Source organism: Antechinus flavipes, chromosome 2 (assembly GCF_016432865.1).
Source record: "Antechinus flavipes isolate AdamAnt ecotype Samford, QLD, Australia chromosome 2, AdamAnt_v2, whole genome shotgun sequence".
Taxonomy (NCBI): Eukaryota; Metazoa; Chordata; class Mammalia; order Dasyuromorphia; family Dasyuridae; genus Antechinus; species Antechinus flavipes.
This window is the reverse complement of record NC_067399.1, coordinates 618,149,199-618,161,673: the sequence shown is the minus strand read 5'-3', so window position 1 is coordinate 618,161,673 and position 12,475 is coordinate 618,149,199. Positions and strand designations below refer to the sequence as shown.

The following is a 12,475-nucleotide window of genomic DNA, read 5'->3' as shown; positions in this document are numbered from 1 at the left end:
ATATCAAGCATAAATCCACCTCTTTGCAACTTCTACCTATTCTTTACTCCTACTTTTCTCCTCCAAGGCTAAACAGAACAATTTTATACCCTTCAAATATTTGGAAACATCTATCATGTCCCAAGCCTTCTATTCTCCAGGTTAAACATCACCAATTGCTTTGATGGTCCTCATGCAGTGGAACTATTGCTTCCATTAATCCCTGAATACTATGCATCATTTAATACAATCTAAGATTACATGAACATTTTTAGCTACCATGTCTCATTGTCTCTCCTATTATTTTTAGAGTCCACTAAACAAAACTGATCTTTTTTTCAGGTGAATTGTGGTCTAAATATACTGACCCCATCTTGTGAGTCAACTCAAATATATAACTAAGTTTTACAAATGTAGTAGGCCATACAAATATACAGCTTACTAAACATCATTGGATATTTTTTACATCCTTTAATCAACTGAATTAATTAAAATTAATGATAAAATGTCTATTAATGATAAAAAGATAAAGGACTAAACATGACAGATTAGAAGCAACCCAATTTAACTCTCAATATTCTCCTCCAAACAACTTTAAAATAACATCTCAAATCAAAATTTTGAGCAACAGAAATAAAAAGTCAGAATAAGAAATTTTTCTGGCCAAAGAAAATGAAAGCATTCAGCAGAAGCTGTGGAGACAAATTGACCAATTGACAACTTCTCAAAGCCATAATTGGCCAAATGGAAAGAAATGCAAAACTCACTAAAGAAAATAGTTCCTTAAAATTAAATTTAGGCAATTAAAAGCCAATGTTTCATGAAATGTCAAGAAACAATAAAACAAGACAAAAGAATGAAAAAAGAGAAGAAAATGCTAAACATCTCATCAGGAAAAAAACAACTGAACTGAAAATAAATCAAGAAATAATTTAAGAATTTCTGGGTTATCTAAAAGCCATGATCAGAGAAAGCCTAGACATTATCTCCTAGATCTAGGTGGTACAGTAGATCGAGCATCAGACCTAGAGTCATGAAAATCTAAATTCAAATCTAATTCCAGACTCTTACTAGCTCTGTGAATCTGACAAGTCAATTAACCCTCTTACATCAGTTTCCTCATCTATAAAATGAGCTGGAAAGGAATATGGCAAACCATTTTAATATCTTGCCAAGAAAATACCAAATGGTGTCACAAAAAGTCAGATATAATTGAAATGAATGAATAATAAAAAAAAAATCATATTCAAGAAACAGTCAAGGAAAGCTGCCTCAACAATCTCAGATCCTGAGAATAAAACAGAAATTAAAAGAATCCACTGCTCACTTCTTGAAAGAAAAATCAAAATGACAACTCCCAAGAATTTTATAGCCAAATTCCAGAGCTTCTAGGTCAAAGAGAAAAGATTGCAAATCAGATATTGTGGAGCCACAGTTAGGATCACACAATAGTTAGCAGTTTAGTTAAAAGAGTGGAGGATTTGGAATATGATATTCCAGAAGGCAAAGGAATTAGAATTACCACCAAGAATAACCTACCCCACAAAACTGAGTATAATCCTTCAGGGGGAAAATGGATATTTAATGAAATGGAGGATTTGCAAACATTGATAATGAAAAGTCCAGAATAGAAGAAATTGAATCAAAGACACAATACTCAAGAAAATCATAAAAAGGGAAATATGAAAAAAAATCATGAGTCCCCATAAAGTCAAACTGTTTATTTATGTGGGAAGATGATATATGTAACTCCTAAGAACTTTATCAGTATTGGGGCAGTTAAAAGAACTTTACATAGACATACGACATGGGTATAAGTCAATTATGTTAGAATGATCTCAAAAAAAAGCTGAAGAAGTGAGACAGAAGAATACATCAGGAGAAAGGGGAAGGGAGGGGTAGAATGGGGAAATTTTTCTCACATAAAAAAAGCCCAAGTGGAGGGGAAAATGGGAAGGTCAATGCTTAAACTTTTTTCTCATCAAAATTGGTCCAATGAAGGGGAAAAATACACACACACACACACACACACACACACACACACTCAGTGATGTAAAGAAATATAAATTGCCCATAAAAGAACTAGACAGGGCAATAGATAAGAAAAAGGAAGATGATAAAAGGAAGAACAAATCGGGGGGGGGGGGGGAAGGGGCGGCGCAGTGGTTAGAAGCCAAATAGACTTTTGAGGAGGGATGGGATAACAAGAGAGAAAGAAGAAAAACAAAAGAAAATGGGATGGAGGAGGAAAGAAAGTAATCATTACTGTGAATGTGAATGGAATGAATTTGCCAATAAAACTGAAGCCCATGGTAGAATGATTGAGAAACCAAAATGTAAATTTTTTTTTTGTTTCTAAGAAATATACTTGAAAGAGAAAGACAAACAAAAAATTAAAATAAAGGATAGAAGCAGAATATAATTTGCTTTAGCTAAACTAAAAGAAAAGGCAGGAGTAGCAATCATGACTTCAGACAACAAAAATGACTAAAAGATAATCATAGAAACTACCTTTTGCTAAAGGGTTACATAGACAATGAAGTAATATAAAAAATTATAGTAAATTTCCTGAAGAAAGACCTCCTTTCTCAAATATGTATTGAGTATAGGACTGGGTCAAATTTATAAGAGCCATCTCTCAATATAGGGTCAAAAGATATAAAGCGAAAGCTTTCATAAGAAGAAATTAAAATTATTTTAGTCATAAGAAAAAATTCTCTATATTACTATTGATTAGAAAAAGCAAATTAAAGCAGTTCTGAAGCACCACTTCATACCTACCAGAAATGGCAAGTCCTCAGGGATATGAAGGGCAAAGAGATATTGACTAATGAATTCTAGGTAATGAACTGGTTCTATCATTTGGAGAATAATTTGGAACTAAGTCCAAAGGCCATAAAATTGTGTATACCCTATGACCCAACAATACATCTACTATCTCTATAACCCAAAAAATCAAAGAAAGGAGAAAAGATTTTTACATACGCAAATATTCACAGCAACTCTTTTTTGTGGTGGCAAAGAACTGAAATTCAAGTTGATCCATATCATCCAGAATCCAATTGATGAACAACTTACAGTATGTAATTGTGATGGAGTACTGTTATTCTGTGGGAAATTATGAAGGTGGTTTCAGAAAAATGCCATAGCAATTCTTATATAAATTGATGCAAAATAAAGAGAGAAGGACCAGGAAATCATTGTGTTCAGTAACAGCAATATTATAATGATGATCAACTGTGAAAGACATGGCTAATCTGATCAATACAGTGATCCAAGACAATTAGATTCATGATGAAAAAATGCTACCCACCTCCAGAGAGAGAACTTATGAACTCTGAATGCAAATTGAAATGTAATTTTCTCACTTGCTTTTTTTTTTAACTTTTAAAAAAAAATGGCTAATATAGAAATATGTTTTGCACAATTTCACATATATAATTGACGTATCTCTTGCCTTCTTAATGGATTGAGGAAGGTGGGAGGGAAGGAGAGAATTTGGGACTAAAAATTTTAAAAAGAAAAATGCTAAAAATAAATATTTTTATTATAGCTTTTTATTTACAAAGCAAATGCATGGGTAATTTTTCAACACTGACCCTTGCAAAACCTTCTGTCCAAATTTTCCCCTCCTTCCCCCCACCCCTCCCCTAGATTACAAGTATTCCAACACATGTTAAAATATATGTTAAATCCAATATATGCATATATAGCTATATAGTTTTCTTAATGAACAAGAAAAATCAGATCTAGAAAGAAAAAGAAACCTGAGAAGAAAAATAAAAATGTAAGCAAACAATAACAGAAGGAGTGAAAATGCTATGTTGTGGTCCACACTCAATTCCCACCTTTCCCTGTGTGTTTGAAGTAAATATTAAAAACTTAAATATCCAAAAATAAAAGAGAAATAGTTGCAGTATATTTCATAATTATACATATATAATTACATATATGTATGTATAATTATATATAATCATATAGATGATTGATAATACAGAAGGAATTATAAAGGAAACTGTTTTTAGTTTCTTTCACCCCTGCCTAAACAGTTTGAGAAGCACATAAAATTTCTAGTGCAGGGTTATCAACAATTCAGCAGACATTTATTAAGGATCTATGTGACTGCAGAGCACAGCACTGGGCTAGGTGTTTTGAGAGGTATAGAATTTAAGATTAGGTAGGTCCCTGCTCTCTTGTAATTTATAGACTGCCAAACTGACTATAAAAATGGACCACTCAGGACAACTCAGAGCATTGGTCTGCCTTGAGGAGTTTTAATTGTTTGTAGTTGGTTGTGATAATATAACTGTTCAGCAAGGCATTGCTGTACTAAGGGAGAAGCTGGAGGGCCACCTGCCAACAACTAGTGTGTCATAGAGATCCATCCAGATTCTCTCTGAAGGCAGAATGGGCCTAGTATTTAATCTTGAACAGGAAAATGGCTTGCCCTTAGTCAAGCATATAATAAGCAACAGACCAAAGATTTGAACCCTGATCTTCTTACTCCAAATAGAGAACAAAGAAAACAAAACAAAAAATGATAGTTTACTCATAGATCCAGTGCTTCAAAATAAAACACATAAAAATTACAGCAAGAAAAAAAGAAGGTGGTTATATTGAACATGGGTATATTGATTAAGAGAAATGAAAGACGCTCAGGGATCTGTGAGGACAGAAAAGAAATCCAATGTTAAGGGCACAGGTATTAAATCTGAAGCTGAGTAAGAGATATTTCCAGTTTCAACAAATACCTCGGCAATCAGTTGCTTAGCATATGACTTTTTTTTAACCTCAGTTTCCTTTTTTCTAAGAGAGAGATAATGACCACATGATCATATCTTACCAGAGTGTTGTGAAGATTAACTAATAAATGATTATGAAGCACTTTGTGCAATGTAAAGTGCTATATAAATGCTTAATAATAATAACCACCTTGTCAAGCATCCAATGTTGCTTTTGAGTCCTGTGGTCCCTGTGTAATGATATTGAGCCTTTATAAAGTGCTCTTCAAATAGTAAATAATTCATTCCCAGAGAACCCCAGGGAAGCAAGAAAGTACTCCTCTTCCTTCTTACTTTGGAAGCACGGAGATACTACATTTGTCCAAGGCAATACAGAAAGTCCATTGGTGAGAAATCCAGGACTGGAACTATGGCCTTCCCTAGGTCTGGGCAAGTCACTCATAACAGAGAGAATGGCTCTCAGTTATGGACAGGGGCTAGGAGGGGGTTGAGAGAAAGTTGTTCTCATCCTTTGGGTCAAATTCAGGCGTTTGTCACTCCCCAGAATGTGGTATTGAAGGCTTTGCCTTAGAAAGCAGCAGACAAGGGAATATGGCTAAGTATAGATTGAAAATGTTTGCTATTGCTCCTGGTTCTCAAAATGGATAAAATGAAAGAACAGACCCTCTCTGGTTCCTGAGTGGATGAGGGAGAGAGAGAAAATAGGAAAATGTTTTCAGAAAGAAGAAATTTAAATGGCTTCACATAAATCCAGATCAAAGTGAGTTCAGATGGCTAAATTTAGGTTGGGAGGGTTTCCTATATCCAAGGACAATTCCAAGTACACTAAGGCTGGCTTGGGGCTCTCTTTGGCTGTGCTTACAGTAACCCGAGCCCTGCCTAGAGCAAGGGGGCTGAAGCAGGCTGGGGCACTGAAGAGGAAGGGGCAGAAGGAGAAAGGAAGGCAGCAGGAACAGACCACACAGGACTATCTCCATCTCAGTGATCTCAGAAACTTTAAAGAAAGACAGAAAAAGGATACTGTTTGTTCCACCTTAAACAATATGACTAAAAAGGAATAAATACTATCTGTAGAAAATCCCCATATTTATGAGCAGGTAGAGATAACCAAAGGCACCTTGGGACAGACAGTATCATCTTCCTATGGAGGAAGATCAAAAAACCGAGTGATAACTAGTGAGTGACAGCCATTGAGTCAGATCTAGTCATGGCATGAAGGCTGCTCATATTCTTTTAATGGAGGTGGGAGGGTCATACTTCTCTTGGCTAGATCCCCATCTAAATATCTCTACTGAATAAGTCTGTTCATACTGGGACCCTCTAGCTCCCATAAAATAAATGTAATCCACATATTCCTACCCCTCCTTCTCATTTCTCTAGTTATTGAATCAACAACATTTCTAGAAAATATATGTAAATTAATTGCCCTACTTCACTTTCCTAATCAAAACAGCTCTTTCCTGGTCATCACGTCATTATTTGCACTGACTTCTATAGAATATAAGTCCTCTAAGGGCAGAGATAATCTTACTTTCTGTAATTATATTACCACGTTTCACAGTGTCTAGCATATGTTAAGGGTTTAAATGATCATTCATTTATTCATTCTTGTTGCTATCTTCTACAGGTAGAGCTACTAATGTCCTGATATAATGTTTACTCTTGATTATTTAGAAATCATGAGATCATAGGATCCAAGATCTAGAACCAGGAAGAAATGTGGAGGTCATAAAATCTAACTCCTTCATTTTACAGATAAACTAAGGTCCAGAGAGATGATTTCCTGAACAGGGTCACATAGTCAATAGGTATCTGAGGTAGGGATTGCCACCCCTAAATAAAAACAAAGGACTCATAGGAGCATCTTCTCTGCTCAGTGTTCTTCAAGCTTTGGCATCAAGGTGTCATAATAGGATTCTTCTCCTTCTTCTCTTCTTCCTCCTCTTCCTCCTCATCTTTTTCCTTCTCCTCCTTCTTATTCTTCTTTTTGTGATTAAAGCTTTTTATTTTCAAAATATATGCATAGACAGTTTTCAACATTCTCCCTTGCAAAACCTTGTGTTCCAATTTTCTCCTCCCTTCTCCTAATCCCTTCCCCTAGAGGGCAATTCATCCAATATGTTAAACATGAGCAATTCTTCTATACATATTTCCATAATTATCACACTGCACAAGAAAAATTAGATCAAAAAGGGAAAAAATTGAAAATAAAAACAAAATACAAGCAAACAACAATAAAAATGTGCAAATGCTATGTTGTGATCCATATTCAGTCCCCATAGTTCTCTTTCTAGCTGTAGATAGCTCTCTCCATCACAAGTCTATAACTGGCCTGAATTACCTCATTGTTGAAAAGAGCCACATCCATTAAGTTGATCTCACAGAATCTTGTTGTTGCTATATACAATGTTCTCTTGGTTCTACTCAATTTCATTTAGCATCAGTTCATGTCTCTTCAGGTCTCTCTGAAATCATCCTGTTCATCATTTCTAATATTCCATAACATTCATATACTATAACTTGTTCAGCCATTCTCTAACTGATGGGCATCTACTCAATTTCCAGTTCCTTTGCTACTACAAAAAAAAAAAAAAAAAGCTGCTATAAACATTTTTTGCACGTGTGAGTTCTTTTCCTTTTTTGTGATTTTTTTGGGACACAAGCCCAGTAGAAACACTGCTGCATCAAAGAGTATGCATAGTTTGATAGCCCTTTGAGCATTAAATCGAAATTGCTCTCCAGAAGGTTGGATCAGTTCACAATTCCACCAACATATATGTGTCCCAGTTTTCCCATATCCCCTCTAGCATTCATTATTATCTTTTCCTATCATCTTAGCCATTGGATTCTTCTTCTGGCGTATCTCCTTAGCTCAATTAACTCAGCATAAATAGAGACTCAACAAGGATGTGAATCTCTGTCTCCTTCCAGCAACATCATCCTCCAAAGCTCTACTTTTGCCCCGGGCTATAGGGCAGCCAATACGATGGGCTCCCTTGGAAAACTAGATAGCTGAAAAGTCTAGGACCCCTTGACACTGAAGAAGGAGGCTTCTGCCATTATAACTTGCTTCCTAAATTTAGAACTGCAAGGGACTTTAGATGCCATCTAATCAAAGCCTCCTCACTCTAAAAATGAGGAAACTGAGGTCCAGAAGGCTGAACTTAATCCAGAAAACATGGCTTATCAGTGGCAAAACTGGGCTTCAAATCTAGTCACCTCATTTCAAACACAGTAGGAATCTCTTCCCAGGCTTCTGTCACTAGGCTCTGGACTTTAACATGATCACCTAGAGGCTTCAATGATGGCGATTGATTACCAATCTCTTTCAAAGGTGAATATGTGTCCCTAAAACTCATTTACCATATAGGTCCTGGGAAACCCCTACCCCTCTCTTGGTAGTAGCAATATTTGGAATCTTTCCATAAACTAACCAGGAGAGATCAGGTCTCAATCTATTTATTTCTTCACTCTGCATGTGTCATTGAACAAGTTGTTTATTCTACAGTTGAAAATAAGCACTGATTTTCTTTTTAAACCAGAGGACCTAGATTCAGATTTTGACCCTGCACTACATATATGTGGCTTTTATGTAGAAAGTCACTTAATTTGCCACTACCTCGGTTCAGAAGATGGGACTAAAAGACTTTGAAGTTCATTTTCAGTTCCAAGTTTCAGATTATTCATGATGATGTTTAATGGGAATTATAAGGACTGGTTTTCCGTGCCATTAATGGGGATGAAATAAACCAGCCACAGCTCTACCATGTGAAAATGATACCTCACAGAGGCAAAAGTGGTACCATCCATAGTCATCAAAATAAAGATCATACTTTCAAATCTACCAGTAAAAATGTGACTACAGACTGTAATCATTTTTTCCACAAGCCCTAGGAAAGACCATGTGGGGCAATTGAAAGAATGGTGGATTTGAAGACAGGGGCCTGAGATAGAATCCCAATTCTGCGATTAAATTCATCTGTAAAATGAACTGAACCAGATGAACTCTAGATTCCCTTTCAATTCTAAATCTATGGTTCCAATATACTGTTTGCTTTAAATAATTTTTGGCATAACTACATTTTGGCATTTCTTATCTTCTCAAGGAAGGGGAAGGGAAAAAAGAGAAAAAAATTGGAACTCAAATTTTTGAAAAACAAATGTAAACTATTTTTTTACATATAGTTAAGAAAAAAATTAAATTAAAAATTAAAAAATACTTTAAAAATTTTATAGTTGGGAGTATAATTTTAAGAAATAACCTATATTGGGTCAATGTAGAATGGATAAGAAACCTCTTTAATACACCTTTGTTGTATTGTAAAATGATTCACCAGGAAAAGAAAAGGATAAGAGATATGAAAAAGTACTTTGAGTTTCTCCAGAGAAGGGCTCTATGTTAATTGAAGATATTAATAATGTCAGCTTCCCTGCCGACTCACTGTGTGACACTGGATAAACTTCTTGACCCCTTTTCACTCAGCTTTCCCCACCATAAAACGAGGTAATAATGCTTGTCACTTAGAACCTCATATGGACGCTGTGATGAGTTAATGAGATAGTGAGTCACATTCTTCCCAGGGTCCGAGTCACTCCCTGTTGGTAAGTCAATGCTCTGTTGACTCTTGCTAATAGATGACTAATTAGTGTGCTAAAAAGCAAATGACCACATCCAGTTCTTCATTCCCAATGAGATGTTCTCCATGATACTCAGGCCAAGTTTTAAGGGGAGTTGTTATTTTCTCAAACACTAAATTCAGTGTTTTATTTCCTTAAAAAGTCTGAAAAGCAATTATAGAAAAAAGGGACCAAGCACATGAAATAATGAGTGAAAGATAGGACTAGCCCTAGCAGGATCAGGTGAGATCAGAGATCCTGGAGAAAATGGCAGCATTAAGAAGGGACCGTGAGAGTCACCAGACAGATATCTTGCTAAGAAGTTTCTTTGGGATTCAGATGTCACTTTTTTGCCAGGTGATACCTTACTTTGGTAATGTGATTGATAATCCTAAATTGTGTGAAATAGAGGGCCACTCTGAGAAAGAAAATAAGTAGCCAGATTGGGCAATGGTTAAAGCACTAAGTCTGGAGTCAGGAAGACTCATCTTCCTGAGTTCAAATCTGGCATCAGACACTTATTAGATGTATGATCCTGAGCAAGTCATTTAACCTTGTTTGCCTCTATTTCCAAAGCACTCTGCGATCTTTGTCAAGAAAATCCCATATGGGACTTCCGGTTAAGATGGCGGAGAGGAGGCTCACAGTTGCATAAGCTCCGCGCTTTCTCTCACTACCCACTTCATTACAAGCCTCTGAATCAATGCTTGACTGAAAAAAACCCACAAATAGTTACCAAGAGAAGCCATCCTTGAGATCCGCCAAGAAAGGTCTGTCTTTACTGGAGGGCTGGGGCGGTTTTAGATCGGGCGCAGGCGGCGGGCAGCAGCAGTGAGAGCACGGGAGCAGACTGGAGAGGGGGTGGAGAGTGATCGTAGCCGTTTCTGCGGGGAGAGCTTCGCTACAGGTTTGGATAATTTCCTCCGGCAGCAAGTCAACAGCCCAGCAGAGAAGCTAAAAACACCGGGGCTGAAGAATACAACTGCAAACAGCTGGAGTCTCTCAGGACCTGCCCCCCCCCCTTCCCCCCCCTCAGTGACTCAGCACGCTTTGGGATCTCAGAGCGCAGGCGCAGCACAGTCCTGCTACCTCACTGCTGCCACCTGCAGTCTGTAGAGGAAGCTCGATAACACACCCAGCCCCCCCCCCCCCAAAGAAAGACTCCAGTTTTTTCTGTTTTTCTTTGGTAGTTTGTCTCTGATTAATAGACAGAATGAGCAAGAAGCTGAAGAGGACTTTAACCCTTGACAGCTTCTATACAGATAGAGAGCAGACTCTAAATCCTGAGGAGACTAAAAACAGGCAGTCCCCAGGTGATTCCCCAAAGGAGGAGATTGTCTGTTCCTCAGCACAGATGAACCTCATAGAAGTGATTAAAAAGGCTCTCACAAGGGAGCTAGAAGAAAAATGGGAAAAGAGCCTGGAGAAAGTTAAAGAGAGAGTGGATAAAGAAGTAAAATCCTTGAAAAATAGGATTAGTGAACTGGAAACAGAAAACAGCTCTCTAAAAAACAAAATTGGCGAAATGGAAAAAAATTCCACAGAACAAAAGAACTCAATTGGACAATTAGAGAAAGATTTTAAAAAAGTGAGTGAAGAGAATACTTCACTGAAAATCAGAATTGAACAAGTGGAATTGAATGACTCGAGGAGACAAGAAGAATCAGTCAAGCAAATCCAAAAAAATCAAACAATGGAGAAAAATGTGAAATACCTTCTGGGGAAGACAACAGACCTGGAAAACAGATCCAGGAGAGACAATCTGAGAATCATTGGACTCCCAGAAAAACATGATGAAAAAAAGAGCCTGGACACTGTCTTCCAGGAAATTATCAAAGAGAACTGCCCAGAAGTCATAGGAACAGAGGAAAAAATAAACATTGAAAGGATTCATCGATCACCCACTGAAAGGGATCCTAAAATCAAAACACCAAGGAATATAGTGGCCAAATGCCAGAACCCTCAGGTGAAAGAAAAAATATTGCAAGCGGCTAGAAAAACCCAATTCAAGTATCAAGGAGCCACAATAAGGATCACCCAGGATCTGGCAGCATCCACATTAAAAGATCGAAGGGCCTGGAATATGATATTCCGAAAGGCTAAGGAACTTGGTATGCAACCAAAAATAACTTACCCAGCGAGAATGAGCATCTTTTTCCAGGGAAGAAGATGGACATTCAACGAAGTAAGCGAATTTCATCTATTTCTGATGAAAAAACCAGAACTTAACAAAAAGTTTGATCTACAAATATAGAACTCAAGAGAAATCTAAAAAGGTAAAGATTAATCTTGGGAACTATATTTTGACTATATAGATGTATAAAGAATACATGTATACCTTGTTCTAGAAATTGATGTGGAAAGGACATTGTACCAGAAAAAGGGTAAAGTGGGGGTAGTACATCTCATGAAGAGGCATAGGAAACCTATTATATCTGAGAGAAAGAATGGAGGGGGATGAATATAGTGGGTATCTTACTGCCTTCAGAATTGGCTTTAAGTGAAAAATCTTAAGACATATTCAATCTATGGTGAAACTTCTCCCATCTCATTGAAAAGTGAGAAGGGAAAAGTGGAAAGGGAAGGAATAAGCTAAGGGGAAGGGAATACGGGAACTGGGAGGGAAAGGGGTAAGATAGGGGGAGGAACTCTAAGGAGGGGGGAGGGATACTAAAAAGGGAGGGCTGTGAGAAGCAAGGGGTGCTCACAAGCTTAATACTTGGAAGGGGGGAAAGGGGAAAGAAGGGAGGAAAGCATAAACCGGGGTTAACAAGATGGCAAGTAATATAGAATTGGTCATTCTAACCATAAATGTGAACGGGGTAAACTCCCCCATAAAGAGAAAGCGGTTAGCAGAATGGATTAAAAGCCAGAATCCTACAATATGTTGTTTACAGGAAACACACCTGAAGCGGGGAGATACATGCAGGTTAAAGGTAAAAGGTTGGAGCAAAATCTACTATGCTTCAGGTGAAGTCAAAAAAGCAGGGGTAGCCATCCTGATCTCAGATCAAGCTAAAGCAAAAATTGACCTAATTAAAAGAGATAAGGAAGGACACTATATCTTGCTAAAGGGTAGCATGGATAATGAAGCACTATCTATATTAAACATATATGCACCAAGTGGGGTAGCATCT

General features: G+C 37.1%; 1 long non-coding RNA gene across 2 annotated transcripts in view; it reads right to left on the bottom strand.

Annotated features, from left to right (window-relative positions):
* The window catches only part of LOC127551808 (uncharacterized), a 127,050-nt gene that overhangs the window by 61,729 nt on the left and 52,846 nt on the right, over window positions 1-12,475 (bottom strand). For both annotated transcript variants that reach the window (XR_007951174.1, XR_007951173.1), the window contains one exon: window positions 2,965-3,087. This is a non-coding gene — a long non-coding RNA (uncharacterized LOC127551808). The remainder of the gene's footprint in view (window positions 1-2,964; window positions 3,088-12,475) is intronic.